General features: G+C 35.5%; 2 pseudogenes; both read right to left on the reverse strand.

The window, feature by feature from the left end:
* Positions 1–8,037: 8,037 nt before the first annotated feature.
* On the reverse strand, positions 8,038–9,567 carry LOC149196228 (polyadenylate-binding protein RBP45A pseudogene; annotated as a pseudogene).
* A 2,283-nt stretch (positions 9,568–11,850) lies between these two features.
* Positions 11,851–13,014, reverse strand: LOC149196229 (RNA-binding protein L pseudogene; annotated as a pseudogene).
* Between the last annotated feature and the right edge of the window lie 2,581 nt (positions 13,015–15,595).

The following is a 15,595-nucleotide window of genomic DNA, read 5'->3' on the forward strand; positions in this document are numbered from 1 at the left end:
TTCTCTTCTTGGTTGGCTAAGAGAGAGGGGTTAATATTCAAGGTTCTAGATGGACCAAATTCTACCACTTTGACATGGGTAGGACTTGAGTCAACTAAGCATGATTCAGTCCAAGGACTACTCTCAAACTCTTTCAGAAGCTCATTAAGAGGCATGGTATTGGGGGATTGGTTCTGGAGGATCTAGTCAATGAGGTCATCTTCATCAAGTTTCCCCCCTCCTATAACAACATCTAGGGTACATATTGGATGGGATGTTGTATGATACACTTCATCTTCCTCCTCCTCTTCTAGCCACAAGGGTAAGTCATGCTCAATGGATGGTTAAGCAAGAGGGTAAAATACCAATTGTTTGGACAAATTCCCATTATTAATGGTCATGTTCCAAACCCTACAAATTCCCATTATTAATGGTCATGTTCCAAACCCTACAACTAATGTAAGCATCAACAGTGGCTAACCATGGCATTCCCAGGATGAGAGGATAACCATTGAATTTAGTTTTGGGCTTGAGAACCAAGAAGTCAGTAGGATACTCCCAAGGGTGCTTGCTAGTTATTCAGGTTCATATTAGGTTGAGCAGGAATCTGAGGTTGCTTGGGTAGAGCAAGATGAGTGTGTTGTGGTTGAGGTGGAGGTGGAGGCAGTAAATCAGGAGGTTGGTTGAGTTGAGGCCTCCACCCTTGTGATGGGTTATTCCATGGACGAGGTTGACAAGCATATGGTTGAAATGGTTGATTGACAGGTTGGGGAGGATATTAAGGAGCGTAAGGCCAAGAAGGAGGTGTGGACCATGATGGATGAGTGGAATAGCACCAGGGTGACAAGGGTGCATTCTGGTTTGGATGGTAAGAAGAGAAAGATGCACATTGCATGCCCTATTGGTATGGCCAAGGTCCTTGAGGCCTCTTTTGATTTATAAAGTAGAGTTGCTCAACCCCACCTTCTTACCCTTGGTATACATCTTTTAAATCAAGAAAAGAAGGAAATTTGTCTGTGGCATGTTTTTCCTCACAGAATGAGCAGACCTCTATGACATTTAATGCGCATTCATTTTTGGGGTTCCTTCTAGAGCATTTGGGGTAGAAAATAGCTAGGGATCTCTCTTCTTCCTTTTGTCTCCTCTTGATCCACATGGTATCCATTTACAAAGCAAAGGTATGCAACATTTCACTTTTATATTCCTCCAACATGTTCCCAATCTCATTCTTGATGGATGTTGTGGAAGGAGAGGAATCGACTAAGCCTTGACTAGCCCTACCCTTCTTCCTAATAGCCCTAGAATGATTTTTGAACATTGCTTTGATGTCATCATAGGATAATTGATAGATGTCCCCCCCCCCCCCCAAATAACATGTTGAGGGTTTCTAGCATGTCCTCACTAATCCCTCGGAGAAGAACTAGGTTGAGTGATTCATGATCAAGGGTGCATATGACCCTCCTATAACTTCAGTCCTATCCTAGTCCTCTAGGGATTCATCAGGTCCAAGAGTCATTTTAAAGATTTCTTCCTTGGTTTCTTTGGACCTACAGTAGTCTCTGTACTTATTATTAAAGGCTTGTTTCATTTGAGCCCAAGTAGTGATGTTATCCCCAGGCAGACCCATAAACCAAAGCAAGGCTACATCCTCAAGGGTAGATGGGGATAACTTCAGCGACATAGTCATAGGTCCTAAATAAAAGTATCAGGATCCTCAGAGTTTAATCCATGTAAGTGTGGAAGGGACGTAGGGCTTATATTCTTCATTATGGCCTCTCCATTAGTCTCTCTGATAGAGAAAACCTCATTGTTCCTGTTTTTAGCCATGGTTAGGGTAGGTGAAATGGGTTCTTCTTATTCCCCAATATGTTCTTCAAAGATCCCAAGTTGCTCACCTAGAGGGTCTTATAACTTCCTTGTAGTCAGAGGGGGGAACTGGCAATCACTGAAGAAGAGTGAAGGTTGATTGTTTGAGGGTGTGGGCATGTATGGTAAGAATTTCCCTTGAGTATCTTTATTCCTATGAGGCATGAAAGAATTTTTTTTCTTATTTTATGTGAATTTTTCAAAACTAAATGCAAATATAAATAATGCTTAAGCAGAAATAAACTAGACACCTCGCTGGCAACGACGCCAAAAAGTGGCGATCCCTAGTATTGCACTAAGGGTGGTGCAACTCCCAAGGGCTCTTCAACTCTATTTATCAACCTGGGGTTCATACAAACTTTGAGTTGACAATGTGATATACAAAGTAGATGGGATTCTACTCATGCCACCCTAAACTAGGACGTTTGATCAATAATGCTCCAAGACCATTCTTTCTACTGAATTAGAAGGAAACTAACGAATGAAAGTGCAATTCAGAAGCTAGCTCTAATGATAAAAAGGAAAATGTTTTTTAAACCTCAACTTGTAAATCCTATTAACTTGTAAATGTTATTGAATCAATTTATGAAAAGACAAGAGCTACACTACTTGCAAAAAGGGAACTACATTATCTTGCAATCAACCATCTTACTACCAAATCTACTTGCAGACAGGAAATTATCCTACAAAATCATAACTAAAGATTCCATGCATAATCTATCTAGCTCACACTTGCATATAAATCAATGTTCTATTTGTGCTAAAATTGTGATAAAAAGCTATTGTTATTATATTTTGCAGTCAAGGAAAAAGATGGTTGGAATGGCCTAGATTCTACCCTTGATCATGGAGTCACAGCTAGGGGCCAACCTACTTCTAAACTAAGTCAAAATTTCATCACAGGTCAAAACAAATGATGAAACAGGCCGCTACAGGTATGCTACATGAAACTACTACAGGTGCTCTATATTGCTACAAGAAGGTCGCCGAGAAGGTATAGGAGGTAGGAATGATGAGTTCAAGTGATGGTAAGGTGTATGGAGGTTGGGGTGGATGGATAAAGGGTGGCTAACACCGCTAGCCAAACTTAGAACCTTAGGAAGGCATGTTTTGAACTAGGGGAGTTGCTCATGATGATCTAAGGGAATTATCTCAAGAACAAAATTTGGGATTCATTAAAGAGGGTGAATAAGTACAATATGGAGATGGTGAAAGGCCCCTTGCCTATAAATCCAAACAACCCTGCAACATCACATGCACATACTTTTTTGTCATTGAAAAAATGAAATAACTAATAATCGAAAGGATGAGTTGAATTTAAATGCCATCTAATCTATGCCAAAAACTCTGGTCTAGTCAATAAATCAACTCCTATGATACAACAAGCACATGCAAAACAAGATGACTAACATAGAACTTCTTCCCATAAATTATAAACATAGTATTTTTGGACTGTGGTTGTAGATTCTTCCATTCATGCTCCCATGAGAGAAATGAGATAGAGGTTGCAATCACAAGATTTTTGAGGGGCTATGTTCTAATGAAATTCATAAAACTAATAAGCACTCTAAGATAAAAAGGAAATGCCAATACATAATAGGGACCTAATCCACCGAGGTTGGGCCCAAACCCAAGAGTCTCAGCCCTCTGGAACTAACTCAGTGATTAACTAATAAGAAACTTCTCATTATCATTGCTTCAATGTCAAATACATCACATAACCAGTAAAAAATAACATTATCAAGTGCCCAAGCTTGATAGCTTCCTAGCTGAAAACAAAGTTTGATTCCTAATGAGCTCTTTTGCATGTTTATTTATACAAGAGGGTAGCTACTAGCATCTCCCTAGAAAATAAGAATGTTTGTCTCCCAAGACTCGAGAAGGGTGGATATTGATCTTCTTTAACTACACTTGCTTGGATGACAATGGCCTCGTCTTGCTTGGTTGCCAATGACCACGATCTGATGAGAGGTGGACAACCTCCTAGAATCTCTCCTTGATGTCTACTTTGAGCTCCTCATTGAAATCATATCAAAAATTCTCTATTTCTTGCATTTAAACCATATTAGGCCACATGACATAACAAAACATCTTTTACCCCTCACTAAGCATAATATAACCAAAATTGTAAATAAATGTGTGAAAGAGATAGTTCCAAAGCTGGAGGATGACATTATGACCCTTATGATGTACTTATTGATGAGCCTCATTAGAGACCAAGTCTCATATTGGGTTGTAACTTGCACGATATTTAGTGGTGACCTATTGAATTTATGAGATTTATGGTCCAAATATTCTCAATTCGATGACTGAGATCTCACATTGCATTATAAATTGTGTGGTGGTTAACCCCACCTTCCACACCTCATGAGATCAACGATCACCATCATCTTGATCAAATGACCCTGGTTTTACCACTTACCTCCTCTCACAACACCCTACTAGGTTAGTTTCCACGCCATTGCTTTTGGTTCCACCCCTTCTGGAATACTACCCTTTGACAAAAAAATTACTTTGTGAACAGACAGAGAATACATTTCCAATTTTTTAACAGAACTCTCACCGACAATTCCATCTCCCCTAGAACCCTAACCTACAATGAAAAATTTCATAGTGAATTGACAGGAAAATGCCTAGTAATTGACAAAACTACTTGTTTGTCTTCTTGCATATGTCTATTCACATGATTTTAGCAAATTGTTGCTAAAATTTTCCAATCAATCTATATTTTTTGAACCTAAAATTCGATTTAATGCATGTGTACATTCCATCCTAGCTCACTGTTGGAGTCTCTGTTCCATACCAACCCACAACTAGCCAAATTAGGCTGTCAGTTAGGCATAACTATGCCTAGCGGCCCTCTATACCAGAGTCATGTGCCTCTCGAAAGTTTGTGAGGAACTCAAATTAGGCTGTCAGTTAGGCATAACTATGCCTAGCCAAATTAGGCTGTCAGTTAGGCATAACTTCCTACCACTACTTGTACCTATACCCGAGAATTTACCCCTTGGATTATTTTTCCGTGGAATGAAATGCATAACTGGATGCATAATTAATGCAACATTTAGCCATGAGCCACAAATATCCACATAGTAAATAAAGTTTATGCAAAAAAAACAATTAAACACAAAACCCCTAAACGAGTGTTTACAAAATATGGCACATACATAAAACAAATTATGAATAATAATTTCCCAAATCCTTCATAAGATATCATGCAACCACAATCAAAGTTTTAACTATAGAAAGTCCCTAAATACTTGTCCTCGTTAAGGGTTGTTGAGATTCCATCCAACAATATGTAACGAGGATAAAATCACAAAATACCATGTGGCTCACCACAAATGTTTTATTCAAACATATTTAAAACAAGCCGAGAATGGTCGTACGGATGTGTATGACTCAACTTCAAGTAACTTTTAAAGCATTTCGAATTTATAAAGGTAGCCATACATTTGGACTAGGAAAAAAACATTGAGGGTTTAGTATATATGGGCTAAGGAAGAACCATTTAGGGTTTGTGCCATCATAAAGTTGCAAAGCATGTCAAAGGCATGCATTTTTATAGCGCAAGCATGAATTTGTCATTAAGATGTGGGTATTCCTCCTTATTAGGTAAAAATGTAAAAATGCAATTCAAAGGATTTATCATGCATTTTCAACTTGAGGAATTCACTTTCCTCAATGCCCTATTTTCATGTAATTTCATAATGTCAATATCAAATTACAAATACAAGGAATGTGTTTTTCTTCACATAATAACATTTTTCAACATGTCCTATTTTCAAGCATTTTATGTATGCATTTTTTTGTATTTACAAGGTAGTTCATTATAAGCCATGCCATACCAACATCATCATCTCATAATGGATAACCATTTAGTCTCTATCTTCTTCCCATGTAAGCCATTCATATGGCTAAGGATGAATCAATTAAGGCTTGCATCATTGTAGGTTTGCACATTGTGTCAAGGTCATGCATTTCTATAGTGTAGGTATGCATTTATCCTTTGCAAAGGTGGCATATTCTACCTTAACAAGTATAAAAATCATTACATGCATTTAACATGCATTTTCACTTGAGTGTATACATTTTTCCCTAATAGGGCATGCATTTTCTACAATGCCTTGATTTTATCTAATTTCATAAGGATAATGTGCATAATGTTCATAATTAATCTAAAGATATGAACTTTAACTAACATTATGATTTCTAGAAGTTATCATGCCCTATTTTCATGTAATTTCATAAGGTTAGTATCAAATTATCAACACGATGAATGAATTTTTCTTCACAGGTAAAACACTTTTCAATATGACCTATTATCATACATTTTATGTATGCATTTTTATGCATTCTTTTTCATTTACAAGGCAATTCATTATAAGCCATGCCATAACAACATCATCATCTCATAATGGATTACCGTTTATTTTCAGTCTTCTTCCCATGAAGGCCATTCATATGGCTATGGAAGAATCAATTAGGGCTTACATCATTATAGGTTAGCACATTGTGTCAAGGACATGCATTTCTATAGTGAAGTTATGCATTTATCCTTAGCAAGGTGTGCATATCCTCCCCTACCAAGTACAAAAATCATTACATGCATTCAACATGCATTCACTTGAGGGTGTACATTTTCCCTAACAGGACACACATTTTCTACATTGCCTTGTTTTTATGAAATTTCATAGGGATAACATGCTAATGTTTATAATTCATCTAAATATATGAACTTTAACTATGATTATGATTTCAAGAAGTTATCATGCAAATCCTAACACAATACTTAGATTGTTCGCTCTAGGGTATGTATTTTCCTCAATGGCCTGTTTTCATATAAAAAACATATAATTTCCATTTTGAGCATACATTTTATCCTTAAGGAAAACATATCTAATCTTAAGTAATGCATTACTCAATAACTTATATATCCATCATCTCATAATACAAAATTAAACAGTAGTGCATTTCCCTTAAATTGACTTGTATTTTAAGAAGGAAAATTTAAGAATTTTCCGTATTTCTCCTACAACAATTCTTTTGATATTTTTACATGGCAAAGAGTTTTAAATTTCCAATTGTACAAACAAATATATAGGCAAATGTACAACTTTTCTACAACCCTATAACTTGTGATATATCATGTAGATATACAAATTGATATATCAATGAACCTTGTAGATTCACAAAGAATTTTGTTCTTACATCCAAACATTCAATTGTGTGCATGCTTGTACATGCAATCAATGTATATGCAACCCACCATGTTTCCCAAATACATCAACTATGAAAATCATAATACAATGATATTTTATAATCCAACACACACGCACACATAGAATAGTGAACAAATCTAGTAAATGCATATCTCTTTTCAAATATTGCGTGAAACACACACACATATATATATATATCATCTTTGACTCACCTATACAAGCAAACCCACATAAATAGTTTTTCTTCTTTTGAAGCCCGAAATGAGGAGAATCTAGTGACAAGTTCTTGAAGGGTTTATGACCTAATCAAATTTGCTTTTACGATGTGTAAAATACCCAAATGGGTCTTCAATACTTACATTGACTCATTAGACTTTATGACTTGATGACCAAACCTAATAGCTCTCAATGGAAGCTTCTACTAAAAATAAAATTCCGTGATCATGAAACCCATGATTCAAGCATTACAAAAATAATTTTATTTTTCTTCTTTTCATCAGATCACATAATATCATAATTACACATGTCATTATGAAGACTAAACCTAGTTACACTTTTCAACACTAGTATGCACAATTATGGCCCTAGGGGCCAAATGCACTCATAAGACAGCTTTGTTAAACATACTATGTTTGATTTTAACTACATCAAAATTCCATTTCAAACATTGACACGATATGTAATAGTGCTTTAGTGTCTCAAATGCTTGTGAAAGTAGTAAATTTTTTAATCTTAATCAGTTTAACTTATTAAAAAAACAAATACCTTCTATTAAGTATTTTTATCCATAACTAGAATATATATCTGAAAAAAATTTGAAACTCAATAACCATATACAATATAAAAGAACAAAAATTCAATAACCATATACCATGTACAAATTTACTGAAAAATCTATAACTGATATAAAAGGACAAAAATTCAATAACCATATACCCTGTACAAATTTACTGAAAATTCTATAACTAATTTACTGTGGATGCTGCTGATGGTTTGTATTTCCAGCGATATTAATGAACATATTTGGGTCTTCAGGTTGCGTTGCATAAGCATAACCATGACTATTTGGTTGTGTGGCATAACCATAATGAGCATTGGATCCTTGGATACCACCACAATAAATCCCATTCCATGGATTTGGATCTGTTTGTTGAGGTTGTGTGACATAAACCTTCCATGGATTTGGATCTGTTTGTTGAGGTTGTGTGACATAAACCTTCCATGGATTTGGATCTTTCCATGGATTTGGATCTGTTTGTTGAGGTTGTGTGACATAAACCTTCCATGGATTTGGATCTGCTTGTTGAGGTTGTGTGACATAAACCTTCCATGGATTTGGATCTTTCCATGGATTTGGATCTGTTTGTTGAGGTTGTGTGAAATAAACCTTCCATGGATTTGGATCTGTTTGTTTTGGATCTGTTTGTTGAGGTTGTGTGAAATAACCATAGCCACCATTGTATCCTTGTCCATCACCATAATATGCCCCATTCCATTGATTTGGATTTGGTTGCTGTGTTTGAAAAGGCCCTGCACGCTGCACTTGTTTCTTTCTTCCCCAAGAAAGCCGAATTGGTCTCTGACCAAGAACTGCACCACGTAACATTTGCAATGCTAACTCTGCAGATGACCTTTTGCTAAACTTGACAAATCCACACCGCTTGCCGAAAGGTATCTCTGCTTGCACAAGCTCACCATACCAGCCAAATTTCTCCATCAGCATTTCCACTGTCACATTGGGATCTAAGCCACCAACAAACAGGGTAGTATTGTTTGGATCATTCTCTGAGTCCAACTCGACCACTTGAGGAGGAGAGGGTTGCTTTGTTATGGCAGGAGCTATTCGCATCGGTCTGGAGGAACAAAATATTCCATTCATTTCTGTTATAGCCCTAACCTGCTCATTCCTATCCCCAAATGTTACAAACCCATATCGTTTTGAACAGCCTGTAGCCCTATCAATAATGACCATTGCTCCCTTTACAGATGGGTATCTGGCTCTGAAGGTCTCTCGCAGCAGCTCATCTGTGTCACCATATGCCAAATCTCCCACGAATATAGTAAAATCTTCAAAACGATCTCCACCAGTATTCGTTGCCCAATTTAGCCTGTAAAATCGTTTAGCCCTGGGCATCTGTACACCATTGTAATTTTGGAGAACCATCTGGGCTGCTGCATTGCTTGCAAAATCCAAGAAGCCATAACACTCTGAATGTCCAGTCTGCTTATTGTGAATGATCTTAAGGGAAAGAAGGTCCTGGGTAGAAGCAAAACATTCGCGCAGATAAATCTCATCCATCCAATGCAGCAAACCCCCGATCCAGAGGGTCCTAATCTCGTCGGCGGAGTTCATTTGTTGCACCATAACCTGAGGTTGGGGTTGGGGTTGGGGTTGCTGGGGCCAAAACCCAGCTTCAGGAGGCATGGGCATCATCAATTGTTCTTGATATTGTTGCTGCTGGGAATCGATCGCGCGTTCTGCCGTGGGATCTGGCTGCATCCTTCTGAAATATTTAAAAGAATGCGAGAAAAATCTCCCGGACACAGCGCACTACAGGAAATCTATGTCAGCTTCGAAAGGTACGCAAAAATTCTATGAAGGCTGGGCAGGTTTTGATCCAGACTTCAGAGAGCTACAGCTTCTGTCCACTTATATGCTCGAAAGTAAGACTGTATCTTGGTAATAGAAGATGTGTACGTTCTATATATATTCGCTTTTACCGGGTCGGGCCGGCTTCATTTTCTTGGGGTTTGTTGAATTTAAAGAAAACGTTAAACAATGGAAATGAGATTCTTATGTATGATCGTGATCGTGATCGTGCCTTTATAAGAAAAGTCAAATTGATTTTTTTTGAGTAAGCAATCTCTATTATGTAATAAGCATTTAATTTATAATAAGCATGTCACTTATTTTGAAGAAGGTTAGAAATCATAGAGTCATGTTTTAAACGTGATGAATATCACCATCAACATAATCTTTTTAAATATATATGATTTTTGATAAAATATATAATATTATTGTGTATAATTTTATAACAATGATAAATAGGTGGCATTTTGTTACAATAATATTGTTATTTTTTAAAATTGAATTTCATTAATGTTGATGTTATGATACATGACATTTGTGAAGTGTTCTCACCTATCAAAATATAGCATACCATTTATACTATTAGATTTATATATTTTTGGAGTCACTTTTGATCACGACAATCCTTGACAATATAAAATTATTACATACATTATAATAAGATTCATTTCTTATTGTAATAAAATTCATTTTGTAGAATAAACTTGATTAATATTTTCTTATTAAAGTTATCAAAAAGAGTCTTAATATCCACATTCCAAGGTACCAAACCAAAGCTTATGATTCTAGTAATAAATTTCTATACTCCATAAATTGATATTCCAAATTATTAATACTCCAAAAATTGAAAAAATCACATTAATATAGTTATTAGTAAATATATAATTATTAGTAAAAATAATAAAATAATACTTACGTTAAAAATATAAAAATAAAATAAATTTCAACATGAAGCATACTTAAAACATTTCAATTTGCATCTTAATTTTACATCAACTTTATATAGAGAGAAATTAATTAAAAATAAAAAATTTCTAACTATGCCAATAAACATGTCTATTTCAGAATAGGCATTCCAAAATTGTAATATAATTATTAATAAATATTAGGTGGATGGTAGAGAATTAAGCTCGATGGGATATGTTGGAATATTTATAGTAATATTAGTAGATCCAGGGTTAAGATTTATCTCCTCGATCGGAAGTGACATAAAAAAACAACAAAAGCAAAAAAATAAATTTTGGTTTAAATGAAATAATATGTATGTTGAGTAACATCTCATATATATATAGAAAGAAATATACTTGTTTATTTCCAATATGAGGAAATGTATATTTAAAGATATATGAATAACAAAAAAATATTTTAATATAGACAATATGGTGTGTAAATAAGGTAAAAAGTGTTTACACACCATGAGGTAACTATAATGCCCTGAAAAATTTACAGATAGAGTGCATTGTTATTCCTAAAAATGGTGATATGAAGTTTTATAAATCTTATTTTTATTCCTTTTTTTCTTCTAATCACCTCCCAATATTTGTTATTCCAACTTGAGTGATGTTGACATATCCATGTTGATTGAGTGAGGGAAGAAGTTTAAACATAGTTTCAAAGTATTAAAGTTATACAAATTAAAGTTAATTCATGCTTTTAAAAAATACGTATGAAAATTTGGTAACTATGATGTCTTAGAAAATTTAGTGAGTGGAGTGCATTGTTATTCCAAAAAGAGGTGATATGAAGTTTTATAAAAATCTCTACCAAATTACTGTTTTTAGTTGATTTATTTTAATTCAAAGACTTGCAAAAATAATAAAATAGTTTAATCTTAATCAATTTAACATATTGAAAAGAACTTCCAACTGCCGTGATTTCAAGTACAAATACCTTTCAACTTCATTTATACAAATACCCTTTATTAAATATTTTTCTCTATAACTAAAATACATCTCCAAATAAAAAATAAAAAATTAAGATTTAATAACCTTACGAAAATTTGATAACCATATACCATGACCAAATATTTCGTTAAAACAGATTGAAAAACTAAAACAATAACAAAAAAAAAAATCTATAACCAAAAAATCTGTGACTAATTTACTGTTATCTATAACTAATTTACTGTGGATTTTACTGTGGATGCTGCTGATAGTTTGCATTTGGAGCGATATTAATGAACATATTTGGGTCTTAAGGTTGCGTGGCATAATCATAACCAGCATTATATGGTTGTGTGGCATAACTATAATCAGCATTGGATCCTTGGATACCACCATAATAAATCCCACTCCATGGATTTGGATTTGTTTGTTGAGGCTGTGTGACATAACCATAATGAATCCCACTCCATGTATTTTGATTTGTTTGTTGAGGCTGTGTGACATAACCATAATCAACACTGTATTCTTGTCCATCACCATAATATGCCCCATTCCATTCATTTGGATCTGGTTGCTGTGTTTGAAAAGGTCCTGCACGCTGCACTTGTTTCTTTCTTCCCCAAGAAAGCCGAATTGGTCTCTGACCAAGAACTGTACCATGTAACATTTGCAATGCTAACTCTGCAGATGCCCTGTTGCTAAACTCCACAAATCCACACCGCTTGCCGAAAGGTATTTTTGCATGCACAAGCTCACCATACTGGCCAAATGTCTCCATCAGCATTTCCATTGTCACATTGGGATTTAAGCCACCAACAAACAGGGTAGTATTGTTTGCATCATTCTCTGGGTCCAACTCGACCACTTGAGGAGGATAGGGTTGTTGATAAACAGTAGTCTGCTTTGTTATGGCAGGAGCTATTCGCATAGGTCTGGAGGAACAAAATATTCCATTCATTTCTGTTATAGCCCTAGCCTGCTCATTTCCATCCCCAAATGTTACAAACCCATATCCTTTTGAACGGCCTGTAACCTTATCAGTAATAACTTTTGCTCCTTTTACAGATGGGTATATGGCTCTGAAGGTCTCTCGCAGCAGCTCATCTGTGTCATCAGGTGCCAAATCTCCCGCGAATATAGTAAAATCTTCAGAACGATTTTCTCTACCTGTTTTCGTTGCCCAATTAAGCTTGTAAAATTGTTCAGCCCTGGGCATCTGTACACCATTGTAGTTTTGGAGAACCATCTGGGCTGCTGCATTGCTTACAAAATCCAAGAAGCCATAACCCTCTGAAAGTCCAGTCTGCTTATTGCGAATGATCTTAAGGGAAAGAAGGTCCGGGGCAGAAGCAAAACATTGCTGCAGATAATTCTCATCCATCCAATGCTGCAAACCCCCGATCCAGAGGGTCCTAATCTCGTCTGTGGAGTTCACTTGTTGCGAGGATTACTGCACCATAACCTGAGGTTGGGGTTGGGGTTGCGGTTGCTGGGGCCAAAACCTAGCTTCGGGAGGCAGGGGCATCATCAATTGTTCTTGATGTTGTTGCTGTTGGGAATCGATCGCGGGTTCTGCCGTGGGATCTGGCTGCATCATTCTGAAATATTTAAAAGAATGCGAGAAAAAACTCAGCGACAATGCGAGAAAAAACTCAGCGACACAGCGCACTGCAGGAAATCTACGTCAGCTCGAAGGGATCCAGACTTCAGAGAGCTTTTGATAGAAAGTAAAACTTTATGTTAGTGATCGAAGATGTGTAGGTTCTATATATATTCGCTTTTACTGGTCCGCGCCGACTTTCACTGGTCCTTGTCAGTCGGTGTCCCTCAAAATGTGGAAGCTTCATTTTGTTGGGTTGAGGTTTGTTGAAGTGAAATGTATTAATTTAAAGAAAAGGTTAAACCATGAAAAGGAGACTCTTACAGTTTTAAGTTACTTTTGTTATATTTTGATGTTTGATATAAATTTAAGAATTAAGAATATTAAATTTTGGGTATTAAATTTTTGAAACTTTGTCACATGTGAGATTTAGATATTTTATTGAGCTTTTTTTTTTTTGAAACTTTGTCACCGGGAAGGATTAGACCGTTTATCACCTTCGTTTTAAATAATCTTTATTCCTCACCATATGTGTGATCCTGAGAAAGGATTAGACCGTTTATCACCTTCGTTTTAAATAATCTTTATTCCTCACCATATGTGTGATCCTATTTCTCAGGATAGTTGAATTGGTTTTCTATGACTTTATGTTTGTTATCAAAATATTGTTATGTTTTTGGTTGATATAAAGAATTTCAATATTTAGGTATGTTTGATTAATTATGCATTTAAATTTTTGATATAAAATATTATATTATATATATATATAATTATAATTATAATTATATTTATAATTTTTAAATTTGTTGGGTAATTATAAGTATTTTGGATAACTTTTACTATATGCATATGCATGATTATGTTTTTTTTTCGAAAAGTTAAATTGATGTTCCCTTGAGTGTCAAAAATTTAAGCAATATATATGGCCCAATACTTTTCAATTAGGTCTAAAATGAGCATGTCACTTATTTTGAGGTATGTTAGAAATCATTGAGCCATCCTTAGCGGTGATGAATATCACAATTAATATAGCTTTTTAAAATGTATATGATTCTTGAGAGAATATATAATGTTATTGTGTATAATTTTATATAAGACTATATGGATAATAATGATAAATGTGGTATAGTATGTGACACCTTGTTAAAATAATATTGTCATTTTCTAAAATTGAATTTCATTAATGTTAATGTTATAATGCTTGACACTTGTGGGTTGTTGTCACCTATCAACAAATAACATACCATCCACTACTAGATCTATACATCTTTGGAGTCACTTTTGATCACACAATCCTCCACAATATACTCCTAATAAGATTATTACATACATTACATATTGTAATAAAGTTCATTTTTTGAATAAATTTGATTAGTATATTTTCTTATTAAGATTATCAAAAATAGTTTTAATATCCACATTCCAAGGTACCTGTTACCGCTCAAACTAGTAAGGGTCATAGGAGGAGATCCTATAGAGCAACTGCTAGGTCAAGTGGCAACAATGGAGCAATAGCCCATTATCACCTTAGCTATGGCTCCATGCTCTTTATGGACTTTCACTGATGGGAGGGAGGAGTCCCAATATGAGATGAATCATGAGGAAAGATAGATCAATGATAAGATATGGTAATTCCTAATTCCTATTCACAAGAGAGGCTCAAATAATTGGCTTGCTTGCTTTGAAAGCAAGGTGATTAGCTCTCTAAGAAGGGCTATGAGGATACCTAGACCTAGGGTCGGGGACTATCCTTTAACAAGACATATCCAAGACCTAAGAATCCTAAAGGGGAAATGGCTTCTATGTGACCCTTGTGGGATGTGAATTATAAGGTTATGGGACCACAACGAACCCAAGTGGACCTAAACTAGGCTAAGGGTGTTGACCATGATCTGATGAGAGGTGGACAACTTCCTGGAATCTCTCCCTAATATCTACTCTTGGCTCCTCATTGAAATCATCTCAAAAATTCTTTATTTCCTACATTTAAACCATATTAGGTCACATGACATAACAAAACATCTTCTACCCCTCACTAAGCATAATATAACCAAAATTGTAAATAAATGTCAGAAAGAGATAATTCTAAAGATGGAGGATGGCATTATGACCCTTATGATGTACCTATTGATGAGCCTCATTAGAGACCAAGTCTCATATTGTGTTGTAATTTGCACGATATTTAATGGTGACCTATGGACTTGATGAGATTAATCGTCCAAATATTCTCAGTTCGATGATTGAGATCTCACATTGCATTATAACTTGTGTGGTGGTTAACCCCACCTTCCGTGCCTCATGAGATCAACGATCACCATCATCTTGATCAAATGACCCTATTTTTTCCACTGGCCTCCTCTCACAACAACCTACTAGGTTAGTTTCCATGGCATTACAATCGGTTCCGCCCCTTCTGGAACTCTAGCCTTTGAAAAAAAATTACTTTGTGAACAGA

The sequence above is a fragment of the Pinus tabuliformis genome, chromosome 2_2 (genome assembly GCF_031772625.1).
Source record: "Pinus tabuliformis cultivar Carrire ecotype Pingquan chromosome 2_2, CPIR1, whole genome shotgun sequence".
NCBI lineage: Eukaryota > Viridiplantae > Streptophyta > Pinopsida > Pinales > Pinaceae > Pinus > Pinus tabuliformis.